Source organism: Gossypium hirsutum, chromosome D02, assembly GCF_007990345.1.
Source record: "Gossypium hirsutum isolate 1008001.06 chromosome D02, Gossypium_hirsutum_v2.1, whole genome shotgun sequence".
Lineage (NCBI taxonomy): Eukaryota > Viridiplantae > Streptophyta > Magnoliopsida > Malvales > Malvaceae > Gossypium > Gossypium hirsutum.
In genome coordinates, this window is record NC_053438.1 from 21,582,779 (window position 1) to 21,610,199 (window position 27,421).

Below are 27,421 nucleotides of genomic sequence, written 5' to 3' on the forward strand. Positions count from 1 at the left end.
AATTCATAACATTTAATATTTTTTAAGTTATATTTTATGACTTTTATTTTTATCGAGGTTACATTTTATGACTCTATATTTAGTAAAAGCTACAAAATATAAACATGCTTTGAAAGTTGAAGAATAACTTCAGGTCAACCTTTGGTTCTCTTTTTCTTGTTTCTCATTTGAGCACGACTTAGGCCTCGTTCTCCTTTACTTCTTAGATGAGCTTTTGTAATAAAAATTGATTTTCCCTTAAAAGTATTAAGGAACAAACATCATTTCAGAAAAAATTTCAACTTAAAAAAAGTACTTTTTGGCAGATGAAAAAGTTGAAAGTTTTAACTTTTTCTTCAGCCAAAAGTGCTTTTGGCTTCTATTTACATTTTTAACCTTAGTTTGTTTTCTCCCAAACAAAACGTTAGAATACCCATTTTTTTCACATTTTCTCTTTCAAAATTCTTTTCTCTGGTTCTTTGTTCCTCTTTTAATTCCTCCGCCGGTGAGTTTCTTTTCTTCTTCTTCTCTTTAATTATTCATTATGCTTTAGTTTTTAGTTTTTATAGAAATTTTAATACCAAAAATTTTACAAAAATTGATTGTTTGATTTTTTTTAATGAGATGGGTCTCATTTCTTTTTTCTGATTTTTCTTGTGAGAAATTTCTGTCTTCAAAGGGCAGTGATAATGTTGAAGAGTTTTTATTTTTATTTTTTTTCTTTGTTGTTTTTCACTTCCATACTCTATAAGCAATGATAATTTTTTGCTGGCATAGACAATTTTTTGTTTTCTCGAAACTTTGTCTATCTCAAAAGCTTCAAGATATCAGTTATAGATACTTTGTTTTTCTTTCTTGGAGACCATGCAATCAGCTGCTTTTTTTATGCAAAAGAAAAAAAAGCTCATTTTCTCTTCTCCAAAAGCTTATTTTCCTTTTTTTGATTCAATATACAGGAAGAGGTTGCTAGAGAGTTTAGCATACCAATGCAATTTCAGCGATTCTGGTTGTGGGCCAAGCGTTAAAACCATACCTATCGTCCAAACCGACCATTGACACCTTTGGAGGAAACTTAATCTGTAATATTCCTCAACATAAATTATTATACCCTGATTCAAAAGCCTTGTTTGAGGAGTATTGGTTTATAGATTTAGCTTCAGTCATTGTTCACCGTAGTATTGCATTTAATTAATATGTTGTCTTCATTTGTCCTGCTTTGCTTTGCATGCCTCTCTCTTTCACTCTGTTCGTGTGTTGAATGAATATATATGTACAGACACACATGTACTTAAATATCAATAATTTTTCTTTAAAAAACAAAGAATGATCAAGGAAGATTTGATCTTTTCTTTAGTTAAATAATCATGCTTGTCGCCTACCTACGAAATAACATTTGGTTGCGGTGAGGACTTGTATTTTTTGTCGCGCTATCTTGCAAGTATTTCATCAAACACGTAAGGCCATTTTCTTAGTTTTTTTTAGTGAGTACTGCATGTTGTTGTTTTTTTTAATTGTTTGGTGATAATTATTTTAGGTTTGGAGATTTAATGTTGGTATTAATATATATACATACATAGAAATACTTGTCTTTTAGTACATTGAATTCGGTGTACCATTTCTTTTCTTTTGATTAGTTATTGGACACCTACTAATCTTGGTCACATGAGGTCATGTTTGATTGCTTGGTTATTTTCTTTTTCATTGTGGAGGTGTCTACTTAAATATTTTTATTAATATGAAGTGGTTTAAAAAATTATAAACCATATAAAATACTTTATAAAAATATAATAAAAATACATGACAGTAAATTAAAAACTGTTAGAGATAACTAGTTTCAGAGCATGATGAGTACAGATGGCGGCAAAGATTAATCATAGCTCATAAATTATAAACCCTTGCCTATTATCTTCTCTTTCAAATTATTTTCTCTTTAGATTTCAACCATGTTTTGCTGATAGTGAATGGTATTTTATTTAAACCATCTTTTAATTTAAACATTAATTATAGATTAATTAAGAAAGATGATAGGGAATGGTATTTTATCAATCAAATCTATATAAAAATTTTAATTATAACAAGTACACTTTTATCTAATTATTTTATCAGTCAAATCTATATTCAATACTTGTATTAAACATGTTCTTTTATATACTGTATTATTCCTATGATTCAAACCAGAAAAGTGAATTTTAGTTTTTTTTTTATTCAAATTCATACCAGAATTGAAGTAAAAAAGTTTATGCATTTGTGGAGTTGGCAACCATTGATATAAAACAATGCATTTTCAATTTTAGAAGTTGACAACTAGTGTCAATCTTATAGTTGCGTTTGGCTATAAATCCACTAAAATAATAAACAATGAAAAATTCACAATATTCATGATTATGATACCACATATTTTAATTGCTTTTGGTTGAAAAAATCAATTAGAAAATGTTTAAGCCATTAAAATTTATGTTTAATTATTTTGTTCTACAATGTGGGTAATAAATGCAAGTCTAGATTCTAGAAGTAGGAGAGATCAACATTTCAAATTTTATCCTATCTTTTATTTTTATTTAATTTATTATTTTGTTATAATTAAACTAGATGGGGTCATTGATTTCTTATTTTTAGATTTCATGATTAGGTAAAAAAATAATTGATAAAATATTGGTCATACTGACTTTTTAATTGTGTTTGATGCTATTATTAGTTGTGTTCTCTTTCTTGGTTATTATTCTGGTCTTGGAAAGTTGATTTTGATTGAGAAAAAAAAATCTTAGGATCCTATCTTGATTTTGATACACATGTAAAAAATATACTTATGTGACATTTGATTTTCTTGATTGCTTTACTGGCTGAAACGAATATGTTCATATACACAATAGATGAGTACTTTGGCAGTTAAAGTTAGTGGTGAAAAAGTCAAAGCAATGTGGGATAAGAGATTGATAGAAATATTTGATAATATTTGTATTAAAGAGATATTGAAAGGCAATAGGACTAGTACTTATTTCACAAAAGATGGATGATTGAAAATAATGACCAACTTTGAGAAAGAAACGGGCAAGGCTTTTTCACAAAGACAACTTAAAAATAGGTGGGATACCCTAAAAAAAGAATGGAAAGCTTGGAAGAAACTTAAAGGCGAAAATATTGGTCTAGGGTGGAATCCTATAAAAAGAACCGTTGATACATCGGATGGTTGGTGGGAGAGTAGGCTAAAGGTACATTAATAATTTTGAATATTTTTGTTTTTTGTTCTTATTTATGAGGTTATTGATAATTATTGTTATTAAACTATCCTTTTTTATATGTTGGTTGTCCCTGAAGCTCAAAAATTTAGAACATCAGGCAATGATTCTGAATTCGAAGAGAAGTTGGACCAAATGTTCATGGGGATAGTTGCAACAGGTGATAAAGCATGGGCACCTTCTTCTGGTACACTCCGTAGTAATTTTTTTAGGATGTTAACAACGAAATACCTGAAGAGAATGAAGAAGAAAATGTGAGAAATGATGTTCACATTTTAAATGATGTTCACATTTCAAATGATGTTCACATTTCAAATGATGTTCAAATTGATGGAAATGGTCAAAAAATAAAAAACCCTGAAATATCAAGTTCACATTTTAAAACTGGAAGAAAGAAATCCCTCAAAGCAAATTGAAGGGGCTGCAAGATTGTCCAATAAAATAGAAAAATTATGCAATGCAGTTGACAATATGAGTCAAGCCACATCTAGTTTGACTTCTATTATGGATCCATATGGTATTCCACAAGCAATCAAAGTGCTTGATAGTATGTCGAAAGAAGTTCCAGAAGCTAGTCTGCTATACATTTTCGCACTTAAATTATTGCTCAATAAGGACAGGCGAATTATGTTTTTTATCAATTAATCCCAAGATTAAAGCTTTGTGGCTTAAGACGGAAATGGAGGATAGATGAAAATTTTCTGATCTTCTAAGGTTCAGAGATATCTATTATGTGACTAAACAACAATGCTAAACTAGTTTTATCAATAGTTATTTATGTTTGGTTTTTGGATATTGAATTTATGTTCTACTTATTTATGTGCAATCTAGTTTTATTAATGGCTGTTTATGTTTGGTTTTTGGATATTGAATTTATGTTCTACTTATTTATGTGTAATCTAGTTTTATTAATAGTTGTTTATGTTTGGTCTTTGGATATTGAATTTATGTTCTACTAATTTATACTAAATTAGTTTGATCAATAGTTGTTTATATATGATTTTGGATATAAAATTTATTCACAGGTGATGAGTATAGTTGAAAATTGTAGCAGTGATGAAAGTGATGATGAAAGGGAAAAGAAAGAGATTTTACAATGCATGGAATGTTTTAACCGATTATTTGTTGTTGCATCTTCTTCCGTGCAATTATATTACGAGAAGCATAAATTGAATAAACCATGCATGGATTTAAAACAGTCAAGTGAGACATGGATCTGAAAGATCCTCGATGGTCATGAATCACATTGTATGATTAATTTTAGGATGTCTAAAATGGTATTCACAAGTTTGTTGAGAGTTTTGGAGACAAGATACAACTTGCAAACTTCAATAAACATATCTTCTAGTGAAATGTTGGGAATTTTTTTATACATCTTGGGCACCGGTGCAAAAGTTTCCCAATGTCGAGAAAGATTTCAAAGGTCTGGATCAACAATAAGTCGATACTTTGCAATTGTGCTTGAGAAAGTTTCAAGGATTTTTTAGCTCAATACCCGAACAAATACGTAATGATTCTAGATATATGCCGCATTTTAAGATTAAAATTTAATTTTATATTATTATATTTTAATATATTTGGTCGACTAAAAATATGCACGAGACTAATATGATTATTTGTTTAGGATTGCATAGGTGCAATTGATGGTACTCATATTACCGCTATTCTTCCACCAAATGAACAAATTCCCTATATTGGAAGAAAAGGTATCCCGACTCAAAATGTTATGGCAGTATGTGATTTTAATATGTGTTTCACCTTTTTCATGGATGGATGGGAAGGATCGGCACATGACACTAGAATATTTCTTGATGCAATTCGAGATCCAAAATACAAATTTCCGCACCAACCAAATGGTTAGATATTTTATTTATATGTGATTTTTTAAATAATAAAGTATAAGTTCTTTAATTGATAATTTTTATAAAAAAAACTCTTGAATTAATTGTTTGTTATATTATGACTTGTAGGAAAATATTATCTTGTTGATTCTGGATATCCTCAAATGAAAGGTTATCTTGGACCATATAGAGGTCATCGATACCATTTACCTGACTTTCATAGAGGTAGATCGGTATCTGGTAAAGAAGAGATATTCAATCATTTACATTCATCATTGCATAGTGTGATTGAACGAACTTTTGGTGTTTTGAAAAAAAGGGGTCATTTTAAGGGATATACGAAGTTATAGTTTTGAAAAGCAAACGATGATCGTTGTTGCTACAATGACGATACACAATTTTATTCGAAAACATGTCGGTAGAAATGATGCAGATTTTATGGAATATGAAGATATTAACTGGACATATGAGAATATTATTGATTCAGAAAATGCGCATGGTTAAGAAAGTGATGACGACGATGACGACGACGATGATGGTGATTATGACGGTGAATCAAACAATTCAAGTGGTTTTAAAATGGAATTAACAAGAGATGCTATAGCTTCTAGTTTAATGAATTCACTTGAAACTTTAATCCAAATATTTGTAATATTTTAATTTGTTAGGTTTATGTTTTCTATGTTATGTTTATATCTAATATGAGTTATATATTCAAATACATTTTAAAATAAAATAATACAAATGTGTTAAAAGCATTAATTAAAAATAAAAAATAATTTTTAAAATAATACAATTGTGTCAATATCTAATTACAAATATTTAAATATAGTTTATATATTCTAATTAAATTTAATAAATAATTAATATTAATTACTTAGAAATATTTAAAATTAATATTATATATTAAAATATTAACAATAATTTACAATAAATTAGTTTTTATATTTTTTCTAAAATATCATAATATTAACTAATTTGAACATTATTTAAATACATATTTGTTACTTTCTAATATCATGTTTAAAATGAACATTTTATTTCTCAAAAGCACTCTTTCACAGCATTTTCCAAAAGCACTTTCCAAAAGCATTGCCAAAATAGCCCTTAGTGAACATACTTCTAATGGAATCAGGTGATTGAGTTACAATATGGTAAATAGATTTATAGTTTATTCATTAAGCATGTAATTTGAAAATAGTTAGAAGTGTTGTATTCATTAATTTAATATTCTTAATTTAATATATATATTTAAATTTTGTTTTATTTACAATTTAATATAATTTTTTTTATTTTAACATCTGTATATTTAATGTGTTATTATTAATTAGATTCAAACCATAAATTTTATTATTTATTATATGTTATTTTTAAATACACATTTACATTATAAATATATAGTTTCCACGCATATATGTATGTGATAAAATTTTTAAAAATGTTTTCATTTAAAATTTAAAATTTGTTATATTCATTACCAACATCCTAAAAATACACAATTACAAAATTATTGGTTACAACGTAGTTTCTAGAGTCTTAACTTATTGCAATTTATTTTATCAATTATTGCAATATTTTTGTCAAATTATATATATTTTACAGTTAATGGTTTGAGTTTGTAGTTATCTCTTTTAATAATATTATTTTTAAAATTCGAATGCGTGTTCTCTCTAAGAGGGCAAACTAAATTAGTATTGTTGTTTGTAAATAAAGAATTACTGATTTTCAACCTAAAATATATTGGATTGAATTTTTAAAACGAATGGAATAAATTAATAGGAGTAAACCTTGTGAAATGGTAATACTTTTTCTTTTTATGTAATTGGAAATATAAGACGTTATCTCTTTTGTAGGTCGGTGTGAATTTGGTATATTAAAAAATATTAGAATTACTAAACTTCAAGTAGGGTACCATCACCATAATTCCTCCCTTTTATACTGCTCAATTACCTTTTCTATAAAATATACATATTTACATCCTTAATTACAGGCCATCAAAATCAAATCCATTGAAAATATACGTTTCTAAAGTCCTCCATTAAATCAATATTTCATTGGTCATGTAACATCATTTTTCAGTCAAAACTAGATTTGAGAGTATGAATGAGTGTATAGTGAAGACTTTTAAAATCCAAAATGGATTCTATTGTTGATACAAGGATTATCGAGCTTCATTTGCTCTTAGATTTTGTATACTTGAAGTTTTTTTTTTTAATGTTTAGAGTTTGAGTTCTCCTTCAATAATATCATAGTCTATATTTCGTGTTAAAGAGTATAATATATATTACTATTATTAGAATGTTTAAGAAAATAAAAGAAATAAATATAAACTCTATCCTATAGCGTTTGATTTATAGACATTTTACCATGGTCATGAATCATGACAAACCCATCAATCCCTGTTTCGTTTTCTAATCTGTATCATCCCAGTAAAGCCTCTCTGGTTGTTTCTTTTCAATTTTTACATATTTAGTGTATTTAAATTTGTATTATCATTAAATCATCTGATATAATTTATTAATGAGTTGTTTGTATTAGTTTTTAAAGAATTTTATAAAATATATAATTTATACTATTATTAAATTTCTGATTAACTTAGTGTTACAAATCAATTCGGCACTAACTCACAATTGATGATAACATCATTATAAACAGTTGTAATGTATTTAATATTTTTAATCTAATGTATTTATGTGTTTAATTTTTATTTTAATATTGTATATATTTTATGTGTTATTATGATTAATTAATTTTGAACCATATATTTTATTATTTATTACACACATTTATACTTTAAATATGTAATTTTCATATACACAAGCATTTGAGAAGAATTCTAGTATAATAATAAATGTGATTATATATTTCACCTATAATGTAAATTTCTATAGGAATAGGATATCACATGGAACCCTTTCTACTCTTACTTTAAGTTGAAGGATAAATTAATATAATTAATGGGTTTACGTGGTAGATTACACATTGTACATCATAAAAGCCGAAAGGGGTTGGCATAAATTATAGAAGCATTAAATAAAGAGGATCCCTTTAAGTCCTTTATATATATCCACCTCTTGAAGCAAAAGCAATATTCCAACGCCGAATCTTGAGTCAGATTGTCTCCATAGTGGGTTCAATATAATTCCCATTTTTTGTCTCAATTCTCCATCCAATCCTTCTCGTTTTGATATATTAATTTAACATATACATATATGAGGTAGGATTGTTTGGAGATGGAATTTGATATAGATATTACTTAAAATTTTGCATATTCTTTTTTTTTTATCACGACATAATTGAATTCATCAATTTTTTTATCATTTTGAGGAAAATCAAATAAAACCTTTTTATTCAAAATTTTAATCTTGATTTGATATATAATCTATTATGATCATATTTAAGATGTTGTTAGAATATTTTGTGACGAGAGAATTAATTATTACTATCAACACGAATGTTTTGATTTCAACAGCAAAACAAAACATGTTTTTCTTTGAAACTAGTGCATTTTTCTTTTCATTTGAGGAGGATGATGTTCCAATCTGATGATCATGTACACCAATCACTTAACCAGTTAATCACCTGTTTCAAACTTTACAAATTTATCTCTAATTGTTTTTAACTTTTCCAAAATTTTATAATTATAAATACTTCAAGAGGTTTAGAGAGATAGTAACAATTGTTTTTCTAACTATGTTTTTTTTTTATCGTTAACATCAAATCATGTAACCTAAGGCTGAAAGTAGAGAAAGCATGTCAACTAGCATGAGGTGAAAAGGCTATGAAGCCTACTACTTTTATGGGTGAGTCGTTTTGTTTTAATAGTTAGCTGAGAGATTGTTTTGCAGTTTTGCTTCTTGAAAAAGTTTATATACTGTGATCGAACAACAGCTCATTCTAAACACAATTGTAACAAAGAATAAAACAAACAGAGTTGACGCAGTTTGGACGCAACGATCCTATGCCTACGGAGCCTTGCTCAGAGTGTAATTTTATTCGTTAATCTAATTATCACCTAATGGCTAAAGCCCTTTCTGCCCTTTAAACAACAAGATACAAGTAACACCAATAGAGATCTAGATTACAGCAAACCTAACTACCAAAAACTCTCCTTACTTAACACATACAAATTCTATACTATAGTGACAACAATTAATTCAACATAGCACAATAAAAAGAAAATTGGTAACAAGAAAAATACTTCAGGGTAAATAGTGCAATCTTCAGCAAATTCAATGATCGAATGAAAAACACCATCTATAAATAGATATTAGAAACATGTGGATAATGCCTTGATAAACCATCTGTTATCTTCACAAAATGTTGTAAAGCATATCCATAATGATATGATAAGGATTAGCTGGTCAGCATCAATTCTCATCCCCAAGATAATATCAAATGCATAGCCTGTTATGATGCGTCCCAAGCAAAACAAGTGAAACATGTAAAATGTGGGCTTCAAAACTGTTCAATATCATGCTAGTTTGGCCCTCAAAATAAGATAGCATTTTATTGTCAAAAATGTCAATTTAAATAACTCTAACTAGTATCAGTTCTCGTTTAATTGCTCATTCAAACAACCTATGAGAAAGTAAGGGATAATAGTAGGTTCTAAAGTTCGTTCAAACAATATATGGAATAGTCAAAGGTTCCAACAATCCCCCTTTAGTATTTTAAGAAAACCAAACTAGCAAATGCATTAAACTCCTTTTGGGAACAAACAGCTTTAAAAAAATACTTTAGAGAGAATGAAATCCATGAAAACATTCTTTATGGACTAAAACATATATATTGATCAGAACCAAACAACTGACTAGATAAGAAACTAAACTAAGAATTAAAACTTGTGAAGTTGATACAGCGATCAAAACAACAAATCTAACAACTGAGCTAAGCAAACTGAACTAAAGAGAAACAAATTGAAATTAAAAAGTTGAAGCAAGAAAAGCATCAACCAAAATCGCAACCAAGCAACAACCACCAAGTACCCTATCAATTGTGTTTGGCATTGCATTTGCTCACTCTCTTTCTCCCCCCTTTTTCCAAATTGCCAGATCTTCTCCCCTATCACCAAAAGTCTTCAAATCTTAGACTAGACCGATGAGTCTTGCCTTATAGGTATGCTAGCATTGAATCTCAATGTTGATTGTGTCAATTTCAATCCTTAACACACTCCGAACTTGGGTTTTCACACAAAAAACTCTTTGTGGAGCATCTACTCCTTCATCTATTGGAATAGTAAGTGAAACAAGAGTAATAGGAACAAGTTTTTTTTAGTATTAGCACACTTAAATTGTATGAGTCCAAACTCTTTACATCCGTAGCATTGAACATATTTCTTTTTTGAAGACATAGATTCTCCCTTTAGTTGAATTTTCTTGGTGCCTTCTTCACCGCAATCACCAACAATAATCTTCTTCTTAGAAAATCTCTTCTAAGTCTTGTTGAAGTTTTTGAAGAGTAATGTTATTTGTTCTTTAATCTCACCAATTGCTTCCATAGTTTGTTTTTATAGTGCAACAATGTTTTAAACATTAAAAGTCATATTCTTTTCAAGTCTCATCTTATCATATTGTGCATCTTGTAAGTTTAATTCAAAGTTTCTAAGTGAACCTATGAGCTCATCCAACCTAAAAGTAGTAATATCTTTTGCTTCTTCAATAATCATCACCTTAATAGGAAAATATTCTAGTAGAGATTGTAGGACCTTTTTCATTAATTTTACCTCAAAATATTGCTCACCAAGACAAAAGGTCTCATTAGAAATATCAAACAACCGAGCATAGAGTTCAGAAATAGTTTCTTCCTCATTCATCTTTAAATTTTCAAACCTGGTGGTCAAAATTTGTAGCTTCCACATTCTTACAGTCGCGTTTCCTTTATGTTGATTATGTGGATTGTCTAGGCTTCCTTGGTGTTTCACACATGGATATAACCTTGGATTGTTCTATAGCTACTCTGTTGAGAATAACAGTTAATGCTTTGAAATTCCCAAATGCTTTCTCCTCTCTTCAGTAGTATATTATGCCTTTTCTTTTAGTTTACTGGTCTCATTTGCCTCAATTACAGTTGATTGAGTCAAAACCTTCTTCAATGGCCTCTCATGTAGCACCATCAATACATGTAATGAACGCTTTCATGCGGGTTTTCTAATATGCATAATTCGACGAGTCTACTAGGAGTGGGGCTCATGATATCTAACTTCTTACTCTCATGGGCTCTATAACTACAAACTTATCACTTGATCATCTTCAAACACCTTTTAAGCCTGCTCTAGTAACAATTGACAAAAATTAGTATGCAGGGATGGAACTATTGGATCTAGTACCCTTAGTGTAGTACTTTTGTCTATGCATACTTGTATCTTTTTGAACAAATTGGTTTAATAAAATATCCATTGATTACATTAATATTATTTATATATTATTCTCAAAAAATTTTCGCATGCAAAGAAAAATGAAAGAAAATATTGACTTAAAAATTATCTAATGTTTAACTAATACTAAGCGGTATTACGTTGTCAGATTGTAATATGGAAAGACAACTCATATTAGTAGATAATCGAAACATGTCTTTAATTTAATTAGAAACAAGCAAACCGCTTGAAAGACTAATATGTCGTCCATCAAGTCCAATTGGGGAGATACCTTGTATTGGGTATTGGAGCTGATGATTCCCAGAAGATAAAGGCATAGATGTGACTTATTGGACTGACAGTACATCAAAACTGACCCAAGTAGAATATATCCTAGACCCATTTATGGATTTATTCACTTGTGACATTGATCATGTAGCATACATTAATCCTAAGTGGATGATGGACTATGTGTGTGACTCGTATACTTAATGTAAGTGAAACCCTAAGCTCAAATAGATAAGGAACCGAAAGCTAGTACATTGGGTATACAACTTCTGTAGTATGTAGCATCATTCCCCAATGGTAGAATTCATAGCCAACTAAAAACGTAAATGATATCCTTTCATCGGTATTAAATGATAGATTAAAAGTAAACATGACCATAGGTCATTTGTCTTTGTGATAAATGATTTAATTACTATTTGATAGTAATTGACTTTTCATGAAGAAAGAGGTAATGGTTACTTTGAGATAAAATAAGATCATAGTGGGAGAAGAGATTTACCGAACAGACATTAAAGATATCTTATTAAGGTAACACACTCATGACAAGGTTATTGGACGAACACTTATTAAGTAGAATTCGTAATGGTATATATAAGGGAGAGCTTAGCACAATACTTTAGTCAAATGGCTTCGTGACTAAATAAGTTTATAATTACTAGGCCAAAAGACGTAGCTTAACTATAATTCATTTTATCCCTAGTTATATATATATATCTAATCGTTCCCTCTACTAGCTCATTGAAATCAGGAATGAATTGCATGTAGAACCCAATAAATAGAAATGAATGGAAACGATGAAGAGAAATAGATCACATTCGTAGTGAATGCATTTTCTCTCTAAGTACATAAATGAATTGAGAATTAATTTAAAAGTTTTCAAATTATTATTTAATTAATTACAATTAAATAATTGAAGTTCAAAAATGGAATTAAATTAATTAATCATTACGAATCTGTTGAATAAGAAAATTAAATATATTTCTTCATAGATTCTATTATGGTAAAGTTGTTATGACTTTAACAGAAATAAAATTGAGTTGAAAAATTATTTAATTAAGAAATTAATTTAATTAGTTAAATTGATTGAATATATAATATTTATTTGGGGAAATAGAAAACAAATATTTGGTTGGATTAAATTAAAAAGTATTGAGTCAAAAGTCCAGGAAGCACATATAATTAGATTCAACACATGAGATGCCTAATTTTCCCTCATACAACATATGAGAGGCAACAACCCTAGTAGAAAACACTAGGTTGTGCCGCCTCCCTATCTCACTTAGAGTTAGATTGTATTTCCTATTTAAATAATATTATTTTTCCATGGCTTATTCAAGTAGGATTCTTGTGCCCCTCCCAATAAATAGAGAGCATTGGTTGACCTAAAGATACACTTCATTCAATATTGACATATCATTATTTTGCCATAAATTAGAGGAAATTTATTTACTTAGAATAAATTATATTTTCTGGGAATTACGAACTTTACTAGTTTTATAAAGAGAACTTACTTTCATACTGAAAGTAAGTAAATCATTTTGTTTTTTGTGATTTGGTTTGTATTGCTTAAGCCTACACTCGACACAATTCATAGTACGAGGATAGTGGAGAAGGTTGTTCAGTTGAAAGCCAGGATCAATTAAATTTGTTTCACACAAAGCACAGGTTGTCACACCCTAAATTTAATGAACCTGATTCGAATGCATATAAATGTGAAATTACCCGTTTGGCGTAGTATAGTCCACCCATTTACAATTTATTGGCGAATAAGGGTTGGTGTTTAGTACCCATCATATAGGTTATTAATGATTATCTCGAGTTATTTTGCTATTTAATAAAAGAATGTGTCAAGCAAAGAGTAAGCCTAGTAAGCGTTACAGCCAAATATATTGTATGCCTAGTTTGCCTGGGCACTGTACTAGTTGGGTTTTGTAATGTGATCTAGTTAGGAGCCAACTGGATTGATTTGTCAAACATCATTTGTGCAAGATTTTCATTTATGTTTCTCTCGAGTCTGGTAGGCCATTTATTGAGACAAATTCTAGACACCATTTACACTTGTCAAGTTCCACTAAAGGGAACTAAGGTTATATATATAGTGATAAGAATTCGTCAAGAGGTCTTTAATTCTGGAAAACACTATTCTTTTGTTCTTCTTGTTCAACTTATATGTTCTCTTCTTCCTCATTGAGATGGAGCTAAGGTTTTTTAGTTAACTAGTGGATGTCTCACCTCTTAGTAAGTCAAATAGCTCTGCATGTTAAGTTTTTTCTGGAAGAATAAGGCTATTAAGAAGTTTACGAATACAAGGCCTTGCATGAGGATTGTCTATGATTGAGATGTTAGCAGTTTGTATATAAATGGGTTTTAATGATGGTTCCATATTTTTTAAGCAGTTTCTACTGTTGATTCAAGAAGGATGTCCGAGTTTGAAACCCCAAGCTGTAGTCTAGGTGAGTATAAAGCGGGTCTCTATCTCGACTCGTGTATGTGGACTGTTCAAATTAGAATACATATGAAGAAAATATCTAGGATAACTGGTAAGTCTATATGAGAAGTATTGAAAAGATTGTAATATAATGAAGTAATGTATGAGATACTATCTGAATAAAAAGTTAAATAGTAAGTAAGTGAAATATGAAATGAGAATATAAGAATCAATTAGGTATGTGAATAAGATCTAGGTAAGTAACTTCTGACTGAGTGACAACCTCTCTTTGCGGACTTTGAAACATTTGTCTATTTGGGCATACTTATGTTATTTGACATGGACGTGGGGGATTCTTCTAAATGATCTGGAATGTTACATCGTTAGAATGATTTTGGTTTGGATTTGAGTCAGGCTGTGATATGGTTGGTAGTTTGATAGTTATTTAACTCAGTATGAGATTCCGCCAATTGTAAGATCTATAAGTAGTATCCGCCAAGAGAGATAGAAAGTATCTGTGAACAACCATTTTGGGATAAATAATATGTTGTGGAAGGGTAAAACCATTGAAAGTGGACTCTGTTTAGATATCAATTGAGAAGTATCTCTGATATTTTAAGAGAAAAGAATATATAATTTTTGGCTGGTAACGTCTAGAGTTAACCAAGTAGTAAAATAAGAGTTGATACAATAAAAATGGTTGATGGCGTATACGGGTATACATATCCAATGTTATGAAGGTGTTCGTCAAAGAATTCAAGGATTCAAAATGAAGATTTTAACTAGATAGGCTTTAAGGTATTTTGTATTTAAACTCACTAAGTTTGAGTAAACTTACAAGTGTTTTGTTCACATTTCAATCTCTTATATGGCTTCCTAGCTTTTGACTCTTCATGAAAGGACCAATCTTATTGGTGCTACTGATAAGTGCACATAATTGACATGATTTTGGTTATTAATTCTAGTGAATCTTGGATATTATTGCTACTACTTTTGGTTAATTTTGTTTATTTTTAACAAATGCAATTTATGTCTTTAAGGTGTTAGACCATGAGCCAATTTGTGGAATTTCATGGGAAATTATGTGGTTGTTGTGGAACACAAGCTAGTTGGTGCAAATGAGAAGGATTGGACAATAAAAGAAAATTTATTGGGTCAAGTTAACTACCCTAAAATTAATAGTTAATTTGTATTAGAATTTTCCTTGAAAGATTTTTTTATATAAAGTGATTTAGTTATTTTAGGTTTATGATTATCTTTTATTTAATTTTTTCTTATCATTTTAATGATTTTTATTTGTATTATCCCTATAAAGGATAAGTTAAAATAAAACTCCTTTATAAGAGTTAATTTTTTGCAAGAGAAAAGGGGACTACTTTGTGCATTATTTTATTTCTTTTTTTAATAATATTTTTAGAATTCATCACAAGTTATAAGTGGCTAATTTTATTTTCTAGCTACTGGTAGATAAAAGCTCGATTTTTTTTAAAAATCATTGTGAGATTCAAAGTGTTCTCCATTATTCTCTTATCCATTAACAGTTTCTTATTCTTTATTTTATGGGACATGTAGTATCATCTCTTATTATTCTTATCAGTATCATTTCAACTAAGATCATTTGTTTAGATTTAGGCTATTAAACAGTTAATTAGAGAAATTAGATCCAAAATTGTCTCTTTATTCTAATAATTAGAAAAGGTTAGCATAGTTTGTTTGAGAGAGCTTATGTTAAGGAATGAATGATCTAATTTAAATGATATGTGCAATTAAGTTGGTTAGTTAGAGTCGGGTCTTTTCTAATCCATAAGGTTGTTGGTGAATTAAATCTTAGGAGAACCTTTTATACTTTTTTAACTAGTAAGGATTAGTTGTTGAGTTGTTTTAACAATTAATTACAAACTAAGGAAAGATTTGTGGTTTAAAGTTGTTATTCGATTGCTTTAACCTACTTATCATTGAATAAGGAAACATCTATAATCCGTGATCAATTTGAGAATAAAGGTGACAATGCACCTGAGGTTGAAAATCTCAACATATCAGTTTATTTTTTATTAGTTTGAATTAGTGTTTTTTTTACCCTAGTGGTGTTTTTAGAATGCCATCTCTATGTGGCCAAGAAAGGAATCAAACGTTACAAAGGATCTACATTGGAAGGTTTCTTAATCATGTCATTTCTAACATTACACTTATCAAAACATAATAGACTTACTACCAAATTGATAACAATTTGGTCACGAATTATTAGAATGTTACTTGGGGATCATATCACCTCTATATCATAATTAGCATGTAGACTTAAAGTCGAATCGCGTGCTCATTTTAGTCCTAGAATCTACTAAACCTAAACTCTAATATCACTAAATGTAACACCTCTCACCCATTCCAACATATAGTACGAATAAGAGATGTTATCAGAACACATACATAACAAAAAATCTCAAGAGTTATTTAAATTTTAAAATTTAAAAGTATTTTTATAAAATTATTAAATCACATTTGAGATTATTTGGGGGGTTTTAGAAAATAATTAAATCATTTAGGAAATGTTCAAAAGTGATCGCTAGTGTTCAGGACCCAAAACGAGCTCCTAAAAGTTAGAACAGCATAAAATAGTGCAATCAGTCAAACTAGAGCAGAGGTATAGGTAAATCTATACCTTAGAACCTCAAAGAAAAATAAAATAAAATTCAAACAAACTTCAAAACATCTCCAATCTTCAAGAAATCATAATAGTAAGTTTTAATTCATTTTAAAACCATATAAAAACAAATTCGAGCATAAATACATCTTAGAAACATGATCAAATCGATTCAACACCAAAAGACTTGATCTATGAGTGTGAACAACATCTCAAATTCCGTGAAAACATCTCAAAAATTAAAAAGTACAATTTCAAACTTAGGTCTTTATGTACATGCTAAGATTAATATACAATGACTATTGTGACCTAATACCCTTAGTGTACAGATTTCGTCTATATGTACTTATAATTTTTCTAACAAATTGGTTTAATAAAATATTCATTAGTATCATTAATATCTTTGTATATTGTCTTCAATGGTTTTTACATGCAAAGAAAAATGAAACCAAATATTGGTTCACTGATTATCTAACATTTAACTAATATTAAGCAGTATTACGAGGTCAAACCATAAAATGGAAAGACAACTTATATTAGTAAATAATCTAAGCACATACTTACTCTAATTGAAAATGAGCAAATCAATTAAAAGACTAATATGTAATCTATCAAGTCTAATTGGGGAGAATCTTATCTTGGGTATCGGAGCGAATGACTCCAAAAAGATAGAGACATTGTTATTTTTTGAAATAAAAAATTAAAATATTTTTGATTAAAGGTTAAAATTGAACAAAATTGGCAAATTGATATTTCAAATGAAGTCTAAGAGATAAAATTTTGAACCTATTACTTTGAACTCTTAGAAAATTTTTGAATCAACCTTTAAATCAAGTTAAAATGGTCTCAATCAAGTTAGAATTTTTTCAATCAGTTAAACTATTTTTAAAAAGTATCTTTTTGGCCAAGTATCTATAGTTTCCAAAATATCGACACCCCTTCAAAAATCGATACCAAATTGACATTTTGTTTCCCAACCAATTCAGCAAAGTATTGATCCAGTATCGGTACTTTTCATATGGTATCGATAAAAGTCCACTGTTATCAATATTTTTAGCTCCCACAATCACTAAATTTTTCATTAAATTCAAAACATACCGATACATTGTTAGCAAGTATTGGTACTCGTAGTTGCAAGTTAATTAAATGCACTATTATTTTATCCCCAATGGCTCTATTCATTTTTCCAACAACCACAACGGTTGGAAATCAATTAGAGGGTATAAATACCAACTTCCAAAGGTCCTACAACAATATTAAACATTATTAGGCTTAACGGTCAATAAAAAATAACCTTGTGCTTACAATTCTAAATAATTTTCTTTAAACACTCTTGTGAGCTTTCATTGTTTTCATTTAACTCAAGTGTTTCTCGTTGTAATTGAGCTTAACTTGCAAACATTCCGGTCTTGTAAGGGTTTTTTCTTTTTTTGCTTATTTGTATCTCTTTAAGAAGGTTTATGTCTTAAGGTTTGGGTAGAAACCTTAAAGGAGTTTGCAAAGTTAGACCTTGTCATTAAAGGTTGTCAAATTAGTTAATTTGGGAAAATCTTTAGTGGTGGAAAGCTAAGGGAGTGGAGTAGGCAATCTGGGTTGAACCACTCTAAATTCTTATGTTCAACTTTTCAATAATTATTCTCTAGTATCCACAAAATTTTAGAAAGCCAATTCAACCCCTCTTTGTAATTTTGGTTTGATTATTTGAGCTAACAATTAATATCAAAGTTAGCATCTATCCGACTGCTTCACAACCAAGAGAATATACTTGAGCTAGCTTAAGTTTCAGCCAATCAATCCAAAAGATATGATGTCTACATCTGGTTCAGTTTTTCTTGAAGAATCACAATCTATATCTAAGCCTTCTTACTTCAACGGTGACAACTATTATTATTGGAAGACAAGAATGATGTTGTTCATACAAGCAAATGATCTTACCATATGGGACATCATCATAGACTGTAACACCCCTAACCCATCCCCGTTGCCAAATTAGGGTTATAGAGTATTACAGCACATAACAACTCTCATTATATCATAAAAAATAATGAAATATTAATTTAAATACTTTTTTATTGATAACCAATCATCATTCGTAACATTCATACAAAAACAAGCTTTCAATTGAGTGTACGGAACCTAAAAATCAATTTGGAAACATTTAGGGACTAATCTAAAACAAAATAAAAATATAAAAAAACTAGAAATAGGGGTCACACGATCATGTGGCTCAGGGACATGGTTGTGTGGGCAAAGCGTGTGCAATTCAAAATAGGGTCACACGGTTGTGTCGTCAGGTCATGTGCGCTTTGAAATAGGGTCACACAACCGTGCAGCCAGGCCGTGTAATAACCTATGATAGTGTGGGAAAAACCTACACCAAATTTCAAGAATCACACGATGGCGTAACAGCCCATGTCATTGGCTGTGTCTGCCTAAAATTTCCTTCAAAATCAAGCTAACTCACATAAAAATGCTTGGGTGCCATATTACAATTTTACTTAAGTTTAATCATCCTTAACAAATAAATAATGTCATCATCCATTAACTAATGTGATAACAATGGCCCATTTCCTTAATTGAACACTCAAACACTAAGAAATTCTATAATAATTCACTTTTGTTAGGTTTATGATTTAACCCTTTTTCCTTAATTAATTATCTAAATATCAAAATTACTGAACAAAATTTTAATATGGCACTCATATAACTTCATAGATATAAAATAAATAATATTTTCTAACTCACACATTGGAATTGTGGCCCCGAAATCACTATTTTCAACACCACTAAAAAATGGGTTGTTACATGGATGGTCACTCCATACCTCTCAAGCAAGAAGGAGAGCTCCTTATTCCAAAAAGAAAGAAATAGTGGAATAAGGAAGATAAAAGAAGTATTCAGCTGAATGCCAAGGCTATGTACACCTTATTTTGTACACTTGGACCAGAAGGATATAGTAGAGTATCGTATTGTTTTAATGCCAAGGAGATATGGGATAAGATTGAAGTCACACATGAATGTCCCAACCAAGTAAAAAAGTATAAGGTTGGAATTCTTACTCTAAATTATGAAACCTTCAAAATGAAGCTTGAGGAAGATATCAAGGCGATGTCTGATCGATTTACTATAATCATCAATGGATTAAAGTCTTATGGGAAAAAAATTCAAATGCAGAGGTGGTAAGGAAAATGCTTTAAAGCTTGCTTAAATCATGGGAATCCAATGTGACTCCAATTCAAGAAGTAAATAATTTAGAAAAGTTGACTTTGGATGAGCTCATCGATTTTTTGCTTACACATGAAATGAGGCTCAATGAAGGGGTTGAAAAAACTAAAATTGAGAAGAAAAGGTTGGTGTCGCTCTTAAATCCACCACAAATGAAGACAAAGGGACGTTCATGCTTGCTAGGAGATTCAAGAGATTCATGAAGTTTAATAAAGGAAGAAGATTTCAAAAGGGGAGATTGAAGTTTGAATCTACCAAGGAGAAAGATCTCATTATTTTTTATGAGTGCATGAAACTAGGACATATCAAGTTTGATTATCCTCAATGGAAGAAGAAGGGATCAAAGAAAACAAAAGCTTAAGACAAATGTAGCTACATGGAATGATGACGATTCCTCCAATGAAGAAGATCAAGAAGTAGCCAACCTATGCCTTATGACCATTGATGATTCTAAGGTAACTTCTAACTCGTCTAATTCAATTTTTTATTCACTTGATGAGTTACAAAATGCAAATGATTAGTTGGGTTTGGAGTTTGAAATTATGGTTTCAAAATATAAGAAAAACATTTCAAATTTAAAAGATAAAAATAGTTCATTTTCCAAAGCCAATAATGAAATTGAAAGTAAAATTCATGATATGCAGATTATTATAAATGATTTTGAAGAAAAACAAAACCAAGACTTGCATAATTTGTTTCTAGAAGTTCATGATGATCATCAAAAGCAATTTGAGTTTCTTGAATAAGAAAAAGTTTTACCTAAAAAATTATCTCTAAAAAGTTTTAAAAAGGGAGAAAGCTCAAAATCAAGCTTTGTTGGAACAAGCTTTAATTTCTATAAACATAGAGGTTCCTCAAGATTTTATAAAGGAAAAATTGTTAAAAGTATATGGGTCCCTAAAGGACTCTGTGTTACTTAAGACAAAGAGATTATTTCAAAATTAGGAACTAATATTTATGGACCCAAAAGAATTTGGGTACAAAAAATAAAAATTTAATTCTATATTTGTAGGGAAATAAGCATTACTTCAAGGTGAATAACACAAGTATAAACTTATGGTACCTTGAAAGTAGATGCTCAAGACATATGACTAGTGACAAGAGTCATTTTATCAAATTGAAGCCAAAAGGTAAAGAAGAAGTTACATTTTGTGACAACTCCGAAGGATAAATAGAAGGAATTTGATCTATTGGTAAAATCTCTTCAATATTTATTGAAAATTTTATGTATGTCAATAGTCTTAAGCATAATCTATTAAGTATTAGTCAATTGTGTGATAAAAGTCTCAATGTCATTTTCAAGTCTAATGGCTGTAAATTAATTGACATTTTGTCTAATAAAATTATGCTTGTAGGTTATAGAATAGGAAAAATTTATATGGTGCATTTAGATGAATTGCATGATTCAAATGTTTATTTTATTGTCAAAAATGGAAATTCTTCTTGGTTATGACATAGAAAACTAGGACATGCTAGTATGAGCATATTTCACAAATTAGTTAAAAATGATTTAGTCAGAGGGATTCCTAAAATTGACTTTGATTTAGAAAAAAATTGTGTTGCATGTACCAAGGTAAACATAGAAGAGTTTCTTTTAAACCTATTAATGATGTGTTTACTAGTAGAGTTCTTGAACTAAGTCACATAAATCTTTTTAGTCATATTAGAACAAATAGCTTGGGTGGAAAACAATATGCATTTGTACCTGTCGATGATTATTCTAGATTTACTTGGGTTCTTTTCTTAAGTATTTAATATGAGGTTTTAGAAAAATTCTTCACATTTTCAAAACTAAATCAAAATAGAAAATGTTACTCTATTTCCATGTAATGAGTGACCATGGAATCAAATTTCAAAACCTTGGTTTTGATAATTTTTGTAACTTAAATAGGATTAGTCATCATTTTTCTACACTTAGAACCCCTCAAGAAAATGGAGTTGTTAAGAGGAGAAATAGAACCTTAAAAGAAATGGCTAGAACTATGCTTTGTGAAAATAATTTGCCAAAATATTTTTGGGTGGAAGCCACAAACACCACTTGTTATATTGTTAATAGAGTAATAATTAGGTCTATTTTAAAGAAAACTTCAAATGAGTTTTTTAAAAAGAAAAGGCGTAACATTAGTTATTTTCATCCTTTTGGATGCAAGTGTTTTGTTTTAAATAATTAAAACGATTATAATGGCAAATTTGATGCAAAAAGCGATGAATGATTTTTTCTTGGTTATTCATTAAACTCTAAAGCTTACCAAGTCTTTTATAAAAGAACTTTAGTTTTAAAAGATTTTGTACATGTTTTTTTACTCTAAGTTTCCTCTTGGAAAAGATTCTTGTATTGATGATGATGCAGAAATTTTTTATAATGATAAGAAAGTGGACCAGTCATCAAATGAGAATATATAAGAACAAACTCAAGATGCTCTAAAGGAGCTTACATTAGTGGAGAGGGAAGTCACTCATCTAAGGGAGTATAACTCTATGAAAGATGGTAAGATTTTGGGATCCATCCAAAAGGGTAACTACTATATTTTCTCTAAGAAATACATGTATTTTTGTTGCATTTATTTCATGCATAGAGCCTAAAAATATTAAAGAAGAATTAAATGATGAATATTGGATGTTGGCTATGCAAGATGCGTTCAATCAATTTTGGAGAAGTAATGTATAACACTAGTTAAAAGACTTAGTGAAAAATCTACTATATGTTCAAGTGGGTTTTTAGGAATAAGCTAGATAAGAGTGGTAACATAGTGATGAAACATATGTTGTCGTAGCTAGAATGGAAGTCATTAGAATGCTCTTTATCTTTTGCAGGCTTTAAAGATTTAAAATTATTTCAAATGTATGTCAAAGGTGCTTTTTAAATGGTTTTATTAATGAAGAAGTATATGTTGAGCAATTATTCGGTTTTGAAGATCCAAAATTTCCAAACCATGTTTTTAAATTATCAAAAGCTTTATACGGTTTAAAATAAGCTCCCAAAGCTTGGTATGAAAGACTTTCAAATTTTCTTGTTGAAAAAAGTTTTTCTAAAGGGAAGGTTGACACAACACTTTTTATCAAAAGAAAAGGAAAATATTTATTAGTAGTGCAAATTTATGTTGACGATATTATTTTTGTTGCTAATAATAAAATTCTTTGTGAGGATTTTTAAAGCTAATGTAAGGTGAGTTTGAAATGAGCATGATGGGAGAGCTCTCATTGAGTTTGAAATGAGCATGATGGGAGAGCTCTCATTCTTTTTGGGGCTCCAAATCAAGCAAAGGAATGATGATATTTTCATCAATGAAGCCAGATATACAAAGAAAATGCTGAAGAAGTTTGGGATGGATATCCTCAAAGCTCAAGCCACTCTTATGAGTCCTTCCACATAGCTTGACAAAGATGAAGAAGGTAAATGTGTAGACATTAAATTATATAGGTCTATGATTAGTTCCATTTTTTATCATACCGCAAATAGACTGGATATTATGTTCAGCTTTTGCTTGTGTGCTAGATATCAATTATGCCCTAAGGAATCACATTTACAAGCCGTTAAGAGAATTTTTCGGTACTTTAGAGACACTCTTAATTTAGGACTTTGGTATCCTAAAGATTCATCCTTTAGCTTGCATGTTTTCTCAGATGTGGATTTTGGAGGTTGCAAACTAAATAGGAAGAGCACCTTCAGTACTTGTCAATTCTTAGGCAACATGTTAATTTAATGGTTTTCAAATAAACAAAATAGTGTTGCATTGTCCACCATCGAAGCGAGATAAATTTCTATCGATAGTTGTTGTGCTCAAGTTTTATGGATGAAACAATAACTTAAGGGCTACAGAATTGGTATAGATACTAATCCTATCAAGTGTAACAATACTAACGTTATTTGTCTCACTAAGAATCTCATCCGACAATCTAGGCCTATGCACATTGACATAAGACATCATTTCATTAGAGATCATGTCCAAAGAGGGGATATTTTTCTAGAGTATGTAGACACTTTGCGTTAATTAGTTGATATTTTTACAAAAGCTTTAGACAAGGAAATATTTTGGAAATATAGGAGAGAACTAGGTTTCACCAACTTGCCTTGACTTTGTGCTGAATATTTTCTATGCACTTTGAATGATTTTTAAACTTGTATATTTTTTACATGTATTGAAAAGGAATGCTTGTATGATTTCCATGGCTCTTTTATGAAAAAACATACGACGATTTTAATGTGTTTGATTAATCTATTTTGACTTATTTGTCTAGCATGATTTATGTTTTGATGCGCTTGAACTTGTTAAAGTTAACTTTATCTAGTTAACTTAGTCAATTTTTTTAATGAACTTATTGTAATTTATGAATCTTATGCATCATGCTTACTCATTGCACTTTCATGCATATGAAATCATTATAATTTATCTAAGATTCATTTTAAGACATTTAGAATACATTAGGACTTCAAAAATTGAGTTCTCGGTAAATTTCTGCACATGGAAAACAGATCCATGATACTTTTCTGGTTTTAAGAGTACCTAAATCGAGGGTTTCAAATTGGTTTATAAAAACCCCAATTTCCTTTCCCCTTCATCTCGAAAACCCTCTCATCCAAACTTAAATTTTCTTTAAAAACCTTTGATTTTTATCATGAAATATTGACACTAAAATACTTTCTAACACCATTACATCAAGATTTCTTCAACAATGTTCCAAGTTTTTCAACATTTCAACATTTTTGAGGTAAAACCTATACATTTCTTTTTAAATTTATGAAATATAAGTTAAAATATTGAATTTTGATGAGTTTTTGGGTTGATTTGGACTCTATAAACTATGTTTTATTGCAGGGGGTCGCCTATTTCTAAAAATTTTCTCAAAAATTTGTTTCAAACCCTTTGCCCACCAAGTGTTCGACAAAATTCCTCAACAAAATTTTTAATAGTTTAAGTATGTTTTTAGTATTTTGTTTTTTATCATAGCCTCTAAGAAGCGTCCTAGAACTAGTGCCTCCTCTTCAAATCCTTCTAGTGGGTTTATATCGTCATTTAATGAGTGTTTTAATTCCAAATAGGAACGAGAACGGTTCAATAAAAATTTTGTGTAACACCCTAAACCCTACCAAGATGTTATGGCCGAATCTGGAAATGTTACAAAGAATGGTTTTGAAACAATGACTTTCATGTTAAAACTTCTTGTATAAATTGTTCCAAAAGAGATCACATTTTCAAAAAACTTATTATTACCCTCTTTAACGAATCCGTTATTTATTGCCCTTTTAAGTGTAACATAAATTTTGCAGCGAAAGTTTATAAGACGTTATAGTTGAAAATTGAGCTTGATTTCAGAAAAAATATTTGTATAGTTTATTATTCCATGAGTTTATAAGATGTTATAGTTGTAATTTTGTAAATTTTGTGGCGAAAGTTTATCAGAATAGAAAATATCATGCACTAGGGTTTGTATTCCCCTTACCGACCCTACAGAAGGCTCACAATCGATTGGAATGACATATGTGACCCTAGGGAAAGTTTCAAAATTTTGGGCCCACATGCTCGTGTGGCTTGCCCATGTCCCATAAGCCCGTGTGGCCCACATGGCCTGACCCACAGTTCACACGCCCGCATGACCCACACGCCCAAATCGGCCTAGCCCATGTGACCCACACGGCCACACACTCGCCCGTCACACAACCGTCTGTTGCACACGGCCGGGCACACGCCCGTGTGGCGTCAACAGGCCACTTTTTTCGCTTTCACCAAATGTCATTTTCTCATGTTTTCATTACACACCTGGTTCTTTTTTGATGTGAAAGCAATCTCAAAACCTCCAAAACCTAAAAACAGTATACTAAACATCGTTTTAGCAATTGATTTAAGCATTAAACTAGAGGAACAATAGCAAAACATAATCAAATTCCCCCACAATAGCAGAAACCACTTAATTCTCAATGGATTTCGTTAAACATAATCAAATTCCCCCACAACGCAAAATGGAAAAAGAAAAAAACTTGATAGCTTACCTATTCAGAACGAATCGAAGAACCCCAAAACTATGATACAATAGTACGTACGATGAACAGAATTGAGGAAGAAAAAGAAGAGAAAGAAGAAATAATGTTAGAGAAAAGAGAAGAAAAAAGAATTTTGGGAAAACAAAAGAATTAAATTAAAATTTAATTCTACCAAAATCCCAACTCCCAACAACCCCACTAAATTCGACCACTAACCTCATCCAACTACCTCAGAAACTGAAACTCTATTACACAACCGAGTAAAAATTATCATCCACGTTCACACAAGGATTCGAACACGAGACTTAGGGTAAGCTAAAACCTTACCACTTGAACCAATAGGCTCATTCTGATATGGGTTTACCAAGAATATAACGTACACCCACCAAAAAGGGATAAGGCTAAGACCAAAAATAACATATTTTTCCAAAAGTGGCACTTGAACCCAAGACCTCAAACACACACCAACACCACTTAACAACTAAAGCAGACTCATTTATATCAAAATTCTCAAAACAAAATTAAATAATTCAAGGCATTACATTTTGCATCTAAACAAGTTTGGGAGTCTAGGAAGATAGATTTTGTCATGTTAGATATAAATTTCTCTTATCTTCTAATTTTTCAAAGTTGGGGTTGGAATGGTTTCTTAAAAATTTCCTCACCGACTTACATTAATGTTGTTCAAGCTTTTTACTCAAATGTCAAACTCAAACATGATGAGTCTGCCGATATGGTCATTGTTATCACATCCTTTTTAATGAACACCCTGATTGGACTTACTTTAGATGGTTTCGGAAATTTTCTTCATTTGTCTTCCAAAGGTAACTCTAATGAAAAAAGATCCTACAACCTTGCTCTTTATTTTAAGTCCAAACACGCATCCAAACCCAATCTCTCTGATTGTGTTCTCCATCTCATCATAACTTAGAATCTTCGTCCTATCAAAAAACATGTCATGCTTCACTCCATCGATTGTTGGTGTATCGATTCTGTTCAATTCAATAAGCGTCCGGACCTCGCTCCTGTAATGTTCAATGATTTAACTAAGGGCATCGAGAAGGCAATGTCTACAAGTATTACCCCTCCCATGGCACCTATTTGTCATACATTTTTAGGAAATTAAGGATTAATACCCATAGAGACACCCCAGCACCTCAAATCAACCTGTTTGTCATACATCGTTAGAGCTGCAAATGGCATCACTTCTAAATCACTATCCTTCTACCCCTCTTTTTTCTCCTAATGATGACGATTAGGATAGTTATTGCACATTCATATAATTTTTCGCAGCGTTTGCACTATTAGTTTTGCTTATGTCCTATGACTATAGTATATTGAACCTCAATGCTTAATTGGTATTTTAAGATACTTTTATGATTATTTTGCAAATGTTAGTTTATTTCTTCTTTGTTTTTTTTAATTTCTATTCGTTCTCCTAAGCTTTATTC

At 30.1% G+C, this 27,421-nt stretch overlaps 1 long non-coding RNA gene across 1 annotated transcript; it reads left to right on the forward strand.

Moving 5' to 3' along the window:
• The first annotated feature begins 248 nt into the window (after positions 1–248).
• On the forward strand, positions 249–4,030 carry LOC107908323 (uncharacterized). Its single transcript, XR_001686980.2, has 3 exons — positions 249–484; positions 936–3,188; positions 3,295–4,030. It is a non-coding gene; the product is annotated as an uncharacterized lncRNA (long non-coding RNA).
• Positions 4,031–27,421: the final 23,391 nt, after the last annotated feature.